The 11,872-nt window shown below is 39.0% G+C and overlaps 1 long non-coding RNA gene across 1 annotated transcript in view; it reads right to left on the reverse strand.

The window, feature by feature from the left end:
* Positions 1 to 5,550: 5,550 nt before the first annotated feature.
* LOC109393124 (uncharacterized) overlaps positions 5,551 to 11,872 on the reverse strand; it is a 9,159-nt gene continuing 2,837 nt past the window's right edge. The window contains exons 2-4 of the long non-coding RNA XR_002126186.1: positions 9,374 to 9,503; positions 8,318 to 8,364; positions 5,551 to 6,754 (exon numbers count right to left, since the gene is read on the reverse strand). This is a non-coding gene — a long non-coding RNA (uncharacterized LOC109393124). The remainder of the gene's footprint in view (positions 6,755 to 8,317; positions 8,365 to 9,373; positions 9,504 to 11,872) is intronic.

Below are 11,872 nucleotides of genomic sequence, written 5' to 3' on the forward strand. Positions count from 1 at the left end.
ATTTTATAAAAATTAGAAATGCATTTGTATACAGGATAGTCTGGAGAGAAGACATCCAGTTTTACAGCTCAGTAAAAGTGTCTCTGCAAGTCAAAACATTTTTAAGTCTTTATAGAGCTAAATTGGAGAACTCCCAACAACATATCATTTTCTTTCTTTCCTCTCAAAGGAGTGCCGACTTGGTGAGCAAACAGTTGTACCATGTCATTGTACTTGCTTTTTAAAGGGAATATTAAAGAACTGCTTATGTTCTTTTTTATCTGAGGAGTTCAGTGTTCAGGGACTTTAACTTCTATCCAGAAATTTTACTGTGGGGAAAATTTCCTCTCAACATGCATACTAGTTATTTTTACTTGATCCATTAAAAATTCATTTCCAGCTTGTTGGTTTATATCTTAACTGGAGAGATTGATGAGGGAACCCTCACTAAGAATTCAAATACTAAAAGTTGAAAACCAAAACCTCTAAAATGAGATGAAATAGGGTTATTTAGTGAAGACTGGGGAATAACTTAAAACTTTTCCCCCGATGGACATAGATTTAGCGTGTCACATAGTTTTTATCTCTACTAAAGTTAATGCAAGAACAAACACATTTGTTTTGAACTATGGTTTCAAGGGGAACCCAAAAAGAATTTTCTCACAGTATGTGATTGACAAGGAGAAAATACTGAAGCCTCCTAAATTAAATGACAGCAGGCCAGAGGGTAACAGAAAGAGACAAGAGAGTTACTAAGACAAGAGGGAGACAAGAATTGTTACTAAGTTAACAATTGCAGGGAAAACCCAACAGAAAACTGGTTACATTCCTGAAAGTATGTTGGAACTTTAAATTAACTTCCAGGTGGCTATTTTTGCGATTATCCAAAGAGAATAGCCAGACACCACCGAACATCAGGCGCCTCTGCTTCTTGCTTATGCATGAACTTCCCAGCCTGTGGTCCACAATCAATCCCAAGGAGCAAACATTTCTCCCTTACGGACTGTGCACCTATCCCAGAACTAGCCTCGCTTCACCTTCTCCCACCCCTTCATCTACTGCCAATATAAATTCTTTCAAAACAACTTTTATCTTTATTCACCCTACCTGGTGTGTAAATAAGTCTGTCAACTTCAGAACGTGTGACCTCCACCTGGTGCTGCTGCTGGTGGTTTAGACGTCCTGCCCCAGAACCTGGTCCTTTTCTGGCTGGCATTTGGCTCAATATATTAGCTCTTTCTTTTGGAAAAGCCTTGACTGTGAAACTTTTTGTTTCACATGATACACTGAAGTAGATTATTAAGGAATCTGATAGATCTTTCCAGAAGAGTTTTGCTAAGGTTGTAGAAGTCCAATTTGAATTTAGGTGAGACTCAAACCTGCTATATGTGGAGGTGGCAGACAGAGGTCTAGGGCAATTAGGGTTGAATTAGGTACCTATTTTAATATTTAAAATAAAATCCTTTTGACCCTTACATTTAAGAAAACTTAAATTTGCCAGGGCATGACTGGCACTCTGATAAGATGGACATCAGAAGGACACATTATGTAAGATGAAGCCAGAGATAATGAAAAGGACCCTCAGGAAGGGTAAGACACAATCTGAAATTTTGAGTATAGGATGTTTTCTGTCACTCCCATTTGTTCTCTAGCTCCATTCCCACTGAATCTGGTTTTTAAAGATTAATATTAAAACATATTACAAGTGCTTTGACTTCCACTTTTAAGCACTGGGTTCCATGTGCACTGCTCTGGAAACCCTCTGTCAGAGGATAACTGTGAAGACCCTCCCCTACTGTATGAGTTTCCAGGGGCTGCAGTAAGAAAGAATGTACCACAAACTGGGTGGCTTAAGCAACAGAAATGTATTGCCTCACAGTTATGAAGGCTAGGAGTCTGAAATTAAGGTGTTGAAAAAATTGATTCTCTCTGAGGGATGTGAGAGAGAATCTATTTACTCCATGCCTCTCTCCTAGCTTCTGGTAGACATGGGAGTTCCTTGGCTGGTAGACGGCGTTCTCCCTGTGTCTTCATGTTATCTCCCCCTCTCTGTGTGTTCATAGTTCCCCTTTTTATATGGACACAGTCATATAGGACTAGGACTTACCCTAATGACCTCATCTTAACTTGATCATCTGCAAAGACCATATTGCTAAACAAGGTGACATTCACAGGTACTGGTCTTTTGGGAGGACAAAATGCAGCCCATTACATCCACTATCGTTGACCACAACCTCACCATAATGCGACTTTGGCACCAAGAGACTTTCAGTGCCTCTGAGGTGGAGCAAATCCAAGTGTGGGAAAGTGTAAGGTGGAATAGGAACAGAAAATTGTTGGCAACAAATTGATTTTTAAAAAAGCATTGGGTGGATTGCAACCATTTGGTGGAAATCTATGGACTGTTGAAGCCCACCAGTTTTAAAAGTCTGTGCCAAATTTTATCTAAAATACTATGACTGCTAATTCAATACTTCATTTGTATTGTTCCTATTTTCTTCATAGGACCTAGATGTGACTTTTTTATCCTTTATTTAAAATACAATATGAGGAAATTGGTCTTAATTCAACATACGATTTTGTTTGCCTTGAAAAAGAGGCTATTGCTTTAAAAGAAAACCTTGTTAAAGCTATTGCTTTCTTTCTCATCCCCCAAAGGAAATCACTATATTTATCAAAACTATGCTTCTAGGAAGATATTGCAATTAAACCTAATTTGTAGGAAACAGCCAACAACAAGGAAAACATTGGACTCTCTAGTAAGTTTTATGAAAACTCATATACTGCCATAGAGAGAAATCCCCAGAATTTAGCCCATTTTCTTCTTTTTGCCAGAAAACTAGGCACTGGGAGTTGATACTGACTTTCAAAAAGAGAAGCCAAAGACATTTCCTTTTTACCAACTCACATCCAACTTCTCAAAATCTGGTTCAAAATGCCTGCCTCCATAGAAACCCACACTTCACTAATCATTTCATTACTTCTTTTCCAACTTTTTATTTATTTACTTCTGAACATTTTCTGTGATTCTACTAATTTGTGCTTTTCTTCACTTATTTTGCACATACTATGTATGATTTTTTTCTCCCTTCCTCAAGCTGTCTCTTTTTAAAGATACCTTTTCTCAGTTGCACTCAATACAAGGGCTCTGCAATACAAAAGGGTCCAATGTGGGTGTGGTGGTGGACATGAGATGCCCATCCCCGCTCTGGCCCTTTCCTGCATTACAGAGAAAACCACAGGTCCAAAATGGCATCACTCATGCTAAAGCCCATGACACCAAACCTAGATTTCATATTTAATGTAATTGCAGTTTCAGCTTTTCCCAGAAGAACGATTTTAATCAAGCAGTCTAGAATTTTCTGGTCAGCACCGATGAAGTAATATGTCCTGGGCCCTCCACATCCCCCCAGAGGAAGAAGAGGCAAGCTGCATGATAAAGACTCCTACGATCCCCTTCTCCCAGAATAAGATGACCTGGCCTAAAAGAATCCTTTCTTTTCATTTGTTAACAGCTCTCCACTATTCTTCCTATAAAAACCTTTCCTTTTGTACAACCCCTTGGAGTATCTCTCTACTTGTTAGATGGGATCCTGCTTCATTCATGAATCACTTAATCAAGTCAATTATCTCCAAATGTACAAGGTTCCATTTTTTTTTTTAACAGTTGCCTCCCTCCATCAGCATTTCCTCCAAGCCCATTTTGCCTTCACGAGGCAGCCCCAGGCTTCCCAGGGCCAACCTGCAGCACCTGCCTCCCTGGGTCCTACCCCATAACCATGCTTCTCCTTGCATGAAGTTCTTTCCACTGTTCTGCTTCACAAAACAATGGACTTGGTCTGGGTCCCACTGACTACTCAGCTGATAAACAACTATGCCGAGTCATTAACGACTAAAGAGAGAACACCTTGGGTATATTCATATATTTAAGGATATCCTATAAATAGTTGCCTTAAATCAATGTAGACTTACTCTAAAAATGGAATTTTAGACACTGTAGTAGCTTCATGGAGGAAATCTTTCTGAGCGAGATGACTTGAATTAGTGATTCAGAGTCAATTTTCAACATTGAAGAACTCCGGTATAGCATGCCATTGATTGTTAAGTGGCAAAGCTACAATATTTTGCTTGGTTTTGAAGAATAGCAGTTTGCCACCCCAAAATATGCTTGTTTCTAATATTGATTATTTTAAACTGGTTATTTTTTAAGAAAGAAAAGGCTCAGGAAGAACCTTTGACCTTCCCCCAACCGTCTAAAAGAATTTAGATAGAGAACCAGCCCCAGGAAGGGGAGTTATTGCCATAATGTCAACGTCGGAAATGTCCAAACCTGTAGCGATTTTGCTATAAGTTTATTTGAGCCACACTGATAATATAGGTTGAGGAGCAAGCTCTCAAATGCTCCAGAGAATAACAGTTTTGCAGTTTCTTTTGTGTATTTGAAATGAAGGAGGAAATGTAAGGAAGATTACAGGAAGGAGGAAGAAAATAAGGTGGGTGTTGGATTACAGGATAGTTAAGATTATGTGTTCTCATGCTTTATAGGGAGGAGTATGAAAAGAGGCATTTCAAAGGTGTGTTAATCCAGATGCATAGAAACAGTGAACAGGCCTTGCTTAAGGCAAAGATAAGCCTTTTCCTAAAATGGTTATATGCTTGGGGATCACCTTGTGAGGAGGTTACTTTTCTTATAACCCCTTTTTCTTCCACATAACTATAGTTACATATGAACTAAGTGTGGCAGACAGGGAGGAACGTACCAACTCTTTTTTTAAACTCCCCTTTGTGTCCCATTGTTTCTAGCTGGCGCACCAATCATTTGTTTACCAAGAAATTGTTCACCAAGTGTTTACTCCTTATCTACCTGCATATTCCCTACCTTCTCTTTGAAGTTCAAACTGCTACCTCTTTCCTGCTTAGCTCAAGATGGCATTTAAGCCTCAACTGCCCGATTAGTCCTAAGCCCCATAGTCTTATGAAACTCTCCTATGCATCGTACATATGTAATAAATCAGTTAACCTATCTCATGTCAATTTGATTATTAGATCAGCCCAAAGAACTATTAGGAAAAAGAAGGGGTAATTTCCCCTCCCATACAGCGTTTTAAAAATCCAAAACCTTTATGCTTTGAGAAGTACCTAGAGAGTTAAACCCAGCAGTAAAAGCGAGGTTTTATTAGCTCAAGGTATCTGGGCTAAGTGAGTAAAAAAGGCTGGAATACTAACCCAGATTTTCCCAGATCAGATTCACTCTAGCTTTACTTGTTAAAAGAAGGTTTTTTTTTTCTTCTTTTTCTTTTCAGCATTCGCTGAATATGTAAAGAAGGAAAGCATCCCTTAAAGAGAATTATAAAGAACAAAGACTTAGTCTTACCCTTCGGATATCTGCACTTCTGATGGGGTCAGGTTGATAGCAAAACAACCAGTGTCTAGTGGTGGAAACTTCTTATCTGTGGGATTTATTTTTTGTGTGTGTTTGAACAAAGGCTGTTTCATAGCAGAAGCTGAGAACCAGGCATCTTGCAAATTGACTGCTGGGCCTTAGTAACAAAAGCGACAGCTCACTACCAATAAAAATATGGAAGTCTTTAATAAAATAAAAACTTGTAAAAGATTTCCTTTATATTATGACTGAGACATGAGATTATTTGTAGATAAAAGATTCAGTGAAAGACATTTGGGCTTAGTTTATATTTAGCTCATCACTATTTTTCCAACTAGTATAAAATATGCAAAAGCTTTTCTAGTGGCTGGAAAAATTTACCCAAACCCTCGGCTCATTATCAAAGGTAACACCATTGATATACATTGCTCTTAAGATCATACTTGCAAAAAAAAATCAAATAATTTAATTCATTTTTAATTTTCAAGACTGATTTTCTTCATTTAATGCAATATTTAGCTTATTGTATATACTTATTTTTATTACTTTTCCCCTGCTGTTAATTCAAATTAGTATGATAATATATGTTTAATATTTATGTTTTTGAAATTTAAGTGTCATTCATGTATGTAATATGTTTATACATTTTATATGCAAAGCATACCCAGTATTTAGTTTCAATAATTTTTCATTTTTTTTCTGAATTCTGAACACTGTTTTTAAATAAACTATGGGTTATTAATACCGGGATAGCAATATATTATAAAATAAATACAAAAACGCCAGCATGTCACTCTGCTCCAATAGTGTCATGATTTTCTATGGCTCTTCTTAGTAATGCTGCAGAAATGACCACCAGCTATAGTCGGCTGAATGCACAAAAAAATGTTCAGTTTAATTTTTCTGATACTCCCCTCCCGAATGCCTCTATTCTTCTTGGGGGTGTCTTTTGACCCTGCATCCTTGGAAAGAGGAAAACAGCTATTTCCTGAGCATCAACTGGGTGCCTAGCACTGTGCTACCTGCTTTACATAATCATCTCATTTATTCTTCAATTACTCAGTGTGGTCCTTGACAAAACCCCCATTTTACAGTAATGGATGCTAAGCAGGTTGAACAATACATGAAATACAGCATTGCTGGGAATCATCTGGCACCTCTATGTCAAGCCCAGTATTCACAACCTTGGGACTCTAGGTCTCCTCTGTGTACTGAGCCTGCAGAAATTGCTGTATTTACACACCTACGTGAGATTCTTTGTTTTTAAGAACTTAAAGTATTGTTCCAATAATTAAATAGTATTTAATCTTCAAGTAAATTGGATGTGAGAATAGATGACCTTCACGATCTCCTCAGTCACTGGTGGTGGTGGTGGTGGTGGTGGTGCGGTGTCTACAAAATGACAAAGAAGGCAAATGCTTAGAACAGCAATAGGAATGTGGTGAAACAGCCCAGAAAAAATTCTGAGAAGCCTTGCATGAGGAAAACAGACACTTGAAGACATAACCAACACATTATGCTTTCTCTTAAACCAAAAATACAAATTGAACATCTTCTTTGTTCTTCAATATTGAAATATATGTAGATAATGTGTGAGTATTTATTCTCTTTAGGTGACTAGGAATAGTATCTTCCATTTGTGTAGCACTTAGTGTTTGCTAAGCATTTTCCACTTGTCAGCATTTTATTGAACACTATGAACCCAGAAGGTTCAAACTCCAGGTTTCTTTTCTTTTTTCGCCCCAATCACTGCTTTAAAACATGCCCCATCAAATCTCTCCTTCCCAAGACTATGGCATCTCCAACAGATGCCAGTTTTCTGATATTTTCAGGTTGTACAAGATGTACTCCAGTGCCCTCCACTTCAGCTTATCATCAATTTTAAATGTCCCTCTCCTTCTCTAGACCCAGGGACAGATCTGAGGCATAGATGTGGGCAAAGAGATGGAGCTTCTATTGAGGCTTTCTGCTACCCCCTGCATCTTCTGGGTCTCTTTCTATGTTGAGGACATAGAGACAGAATACACAAAGGAAGCAGAAATGCCTTTACTTACCAGTTGCCGTTGTGACCTCTGACCTTCCCAATGACAGCCATCCAAATGCCTGCCCTCTTGGGAGACACCTGATGATTCTCTGGAAGGTCCTTTTGGAGGCCTCTTTACTGCATGGCCATCTCTCATAGGAAATTAGCTTCGGTGGACCTTTTCCAGTCTCCTTCGGCTCCCATCTGGATATAACCCACCCTACAGACTTGCTGCTAGGGTCTCTTTTGTTACCGAGTCACAGTTTAAGGTGGGGTTTTATCCCGATAAGTCAAGCCTCCTTTGGTATCCACTTGACCTACAGAAGACTGGTGCATTTTTTTCCTACCAGATAATGGAGTATGCCTTATTCCCCTACTGCTTATTTTCTCTACCCTGAGTTCTCTCCCTGAATCTCTTTCCCATTTGCTTACATCAGTACAAAGGGCAGTTCAGCAAGTACATCTCATAAGTGGATAGCCAACTGAGAAATGAAAAACATTCCAGGCTCAACTTCTTGCTGGCACCCCCACCTCCATCTTTACAATCATTTTCTTGGAACTTCCCACTGGCTTAACTTAGGAGCACCCACCAAGACTGGAAGGAAAAGACACAAACTCTTTCTGAGGCTGAAGATTTAAAATCCAATCATTCCTTTCAGATTAAATTAGTGAGTAGAGAGTGATAACTGGGGCAGAGGAATGAATTTGCGTCTTAATAAATCCCAACCATCGATTTATCCCCAACTTTAGAACCATGTTGCCAATTCTGATGATAAGAACTGACTCTGGGTGGTGAACACGCAATGTGTTATGCAGATGATGTATTACAGAATTGTGCACTTGAGACCTATGTAATCTAACTAACCATTGTCACCCCAATAAGTTTAATTTAAAAAGAAGAAAAGTCCCACTTACAGTCCTATCACACCTACCGTATATGTGAACTCCACACCGCTCTGCACGATAGATATTATTACACCTTAAGAAAGTGAAGCACAAAGAATAATTCCTGTTATTCCATGAAGGCAGGGAAATTTCCATTATCTCATTTCATGTTTGGCCCCTAACAGGGCTCAATAAATATTTATTGAATACATAAATAATAGGAATGACTAGCCCATGACCAGGAAGGTCATGCTTTGGAAATTTGAAATGGCATTCAAACTCAGTTCTTTTCGACCAAAAACATCTCCTTAAATGAAGTGTCATCCTCAGGCTGACGCTGATTATAGCCACAGCTCAGTGTCATAACAGCTCCTTCAGTCTGATTCAGATGACATATCTTTCAGTGAAATATCTCATTTCTTTCCCTATATTAGAATCCAGCCCTATGATGGGTTGCAGCCACATGTGTGTGAAACCAATTAGCAGGTCCCAAGCCCAGAATGAGCTTATCTTGCCTGGGCTTGGCTTTCTATATTTTGCAGTTGCATGTGGTTGGTGAAATTTCTCCATGGCAGAATCCTTAACATTTACACAGATCATGTTCCCCTGAGCTTTTCTATTTTCAGTTGCTTAGTAAGCAAGAAGGATCTATGTGACATTTATCATCTCTTGATTACTGTAGGTTCTCAACTTCGGTGCTATAAAGGCTGATTAGTTACTAGTTGGGACTTCGAACTCAAAAAGTATTGGATGGATGGATGGATGGATGGAGAGATGGATGGAGTGAATGGCTACATTTCAGGTAGTTGACACCATGTGAATGAATCTTGGTTAATGTCAATTTCATAAGCAATAAAATGTTTGAATCTTAGAAACTAAAAGAACTATGCAAACAGTTTTCAAACAAGAAGCTATACCTTATACAAATGTAAGGAAGATATGGAAAACTCTCTTAAAACGTTTATGTAAAAATTGACACTTGATTCTTACAGGTACTATTATAGAGGAAGAAACAGTTTTAAATATGATTTTAGAGCTGGCCCAATGTGGAGACACAGAGGATTTAGAACATCTGGAGAAGAGAGAAGAGAGACAACTAGTACCTCTGAGAGAAGATTGAGATTTCCTCTCCACTTTGCCAGCCCTGACTGAATTTCAATTAAACTTTCCATTCCTTGCCGACTAGTGCAGAGGGCAAACTTGGAAGGGCAGCAACTCAGACTCTGCCTGTACCTTTTGAAATGGGAAAGATAGGTGGTTATTTTCTTTTGGTGCTACCCCCAAGGTCCATGGCCTGAGGCTCTGAGATGCAAAACAAATAAACATAGAAGGGACACATTTGCATTGGGCTTTAGACAGTGTGATTACAGTTGTTCCAAAATGTATAGTGGTCTCTAGTAATCATTGAGAAACTAACTGAGGGGTTGAGAAGTTCAGGAAACAGTCTGCGGGCTTGGTTTGGAAGGCTAGAGGAGAAAGGAGGGGCTGTGGCAACCTAGCACCACACAGTGCCTTTCTGAGGCGTGAGAGAGGCCTTGGTGTCTATTCTTGGCACTAATCTGACTATCTCATAAGTTTCTGGCAACTTCCCAAAGAGAACAGCATGTTCCCTGCTGAGTTTATAAAGGGCTCAAAAACATGTTTGTGTGTGCAGCCAGGAGGCAGGGCCTGGCTTAGTCACTCCCTGCCACCTACTCCCTCTCTGGGGTGTCAGGAGGAAGGCTTAGGCTCAGCCCTGTTGTGCAAGTCCTCAGAAGCTGGGCTGGCCCCAGGGTCCCAGCTGGGCCATTGCTGGTGTTTCTGTGATGCCTCTATAATTGGTGCAGAGACCAATTTTTAGGGAACTTGAATGTTCCTACAGACCACGGTCCAAAAAATATTCTGTTGCAAAGAGTAAATACAGATTGAGTTTCAGCCAACCTCCTGTTACGGTCACAAAGGCCTCCTTTGGAAATTTGCACCTGTTTTCCAGGGTTAGATCTTCTGGCTCGGCTTGATTACTCACCCTGTGGGAGCTAAGATAACGCAGATTAACACCAGCCCCGGGTGCTGCCAACTTGAAGGGACTGACTCACTCCTTGCTCCTCACACTACCTTTTCAGGAGGGTGAAATCGGAGCGGAAGGGAGCACTCGTCAGCCTGGATGGAGGGGCCCTTGCCGGGGCTGCTGAGGTTTCCAGTAAACAGAAAAGGGGTTATCAGAATGACCATGAGCTCCTGGGCCCGTGGGCAGGCAACACGGATCCACTTGTCTGGGACTGTAACAGCAGGCAAAATATTGTGGCATGTCTTAGGAACAAACTTAGATACCATAAGGTTTCATCATTACAGATCTATTCTTGAGGACAAGGCAGATCCATAAAAAAAAATTTTTTTTCAAAGGGGTCTACCATAGAACTTTCTGAAATCAAACTAGTGGAATTTCTCCATCTTTACATATATCCAGCACTCTAACCACTCCTAACACAACTTTCTTAGTATGGTCTTGAATTGTAGTTTACTGAAGACACAATCTTATACACTCCCCTAAACCCCAATAACTCTCTCTTAAATGTCACAGCTTTACTGGAATTCTCCATCCTGTTGGCCCATAAGCACCTCAGATTCAACAAAATTAATCTTGTCATAAGAGACAGTAGAGTATAGTCGTTTCAAAACCTAACAAAATAAAACATGAGCTTTGATATAGGAGTGGCTGAGCTTGAATTCTGTCTATACCTCTTAATTAACTGTGTGATCTTTGGCACTGGTATAACTTCCTTGTATTGCAGTTTAATTATCAATAAAATAAAGATAACTACATTCCTTATATGGTTATAGTGAGAATTAAATGAGGTTTAAACAAGTAACATAATTAACACCATTATATTTGCCATATTACATTTGCCATAAATAATAATTTAAAGAATGAATAAAATAACACATTTAATGGTGAGTTCAATATTTAACTGGTCAACCTACTACTATTAAAGTAAAAACATGAAATACAGAATTTGAGAAGCTCGGAATTGAGTGGCAATTTTGACAATACCTAGGTGACCTTGGAAAAGTCACATAACTTTTCTGATCCTCATTTCTTCACATATAGAATAAGGATGTTACTAGTAGCTACTAATTGTTGGCTGCTATGTGTCAGGCATTATGCTCAGTACTTTAAAAACATTATAAAAACTAGGCAAATATTTACTAATCATATTAGATTATTCACTAATAATAGATGATATCATATTTATTTATTCATTCAATAGTTATGTACTGAGTGGCTACCAAATGCTAGGGGTTGAGATTTAAGATGGAACAAATTGCCAAATATTTGAACAGCCATTCTACCAAAGAAGATGTACAAATATCCAATAAGCTATTTAACGGCTGAAAAGCTGTTTAACATCCTTAGTCCGCAGGGAAACACAAATCAAAACTAAAAAGGCATATCTCTATAAACCCATCAAAATAGCTAAAATTAAAAAGACTGACCCCACTAAAGGTTGACAAGAACGTGCAGCAACTAGAATTCTCATATATTGCTGATGGAAGCGATAAAACGTGCAGCACTTTGAAAAACTGTTTGGTACTTCCTTATAAAGTTAAATGTATGCCGGGCC

The sequence above is a fragment of the Hipposideros armiger genome, unplaced genomic scaffold (assembly GCF_001890085.2).
Source record: "Hipposideros armiger isolate ML-2016 unplaced genomic scaffold, ASM189008v1 scaffold_365, whole genome shotgun sequence".
Classification (NCBI taxonomy): domain Eukaryota; kingdom Metazoa; phylum Chordata; class Mammalia; order Chiroptera; family Hipposideridae; genus Hipposideros; species Hipposideros armiger.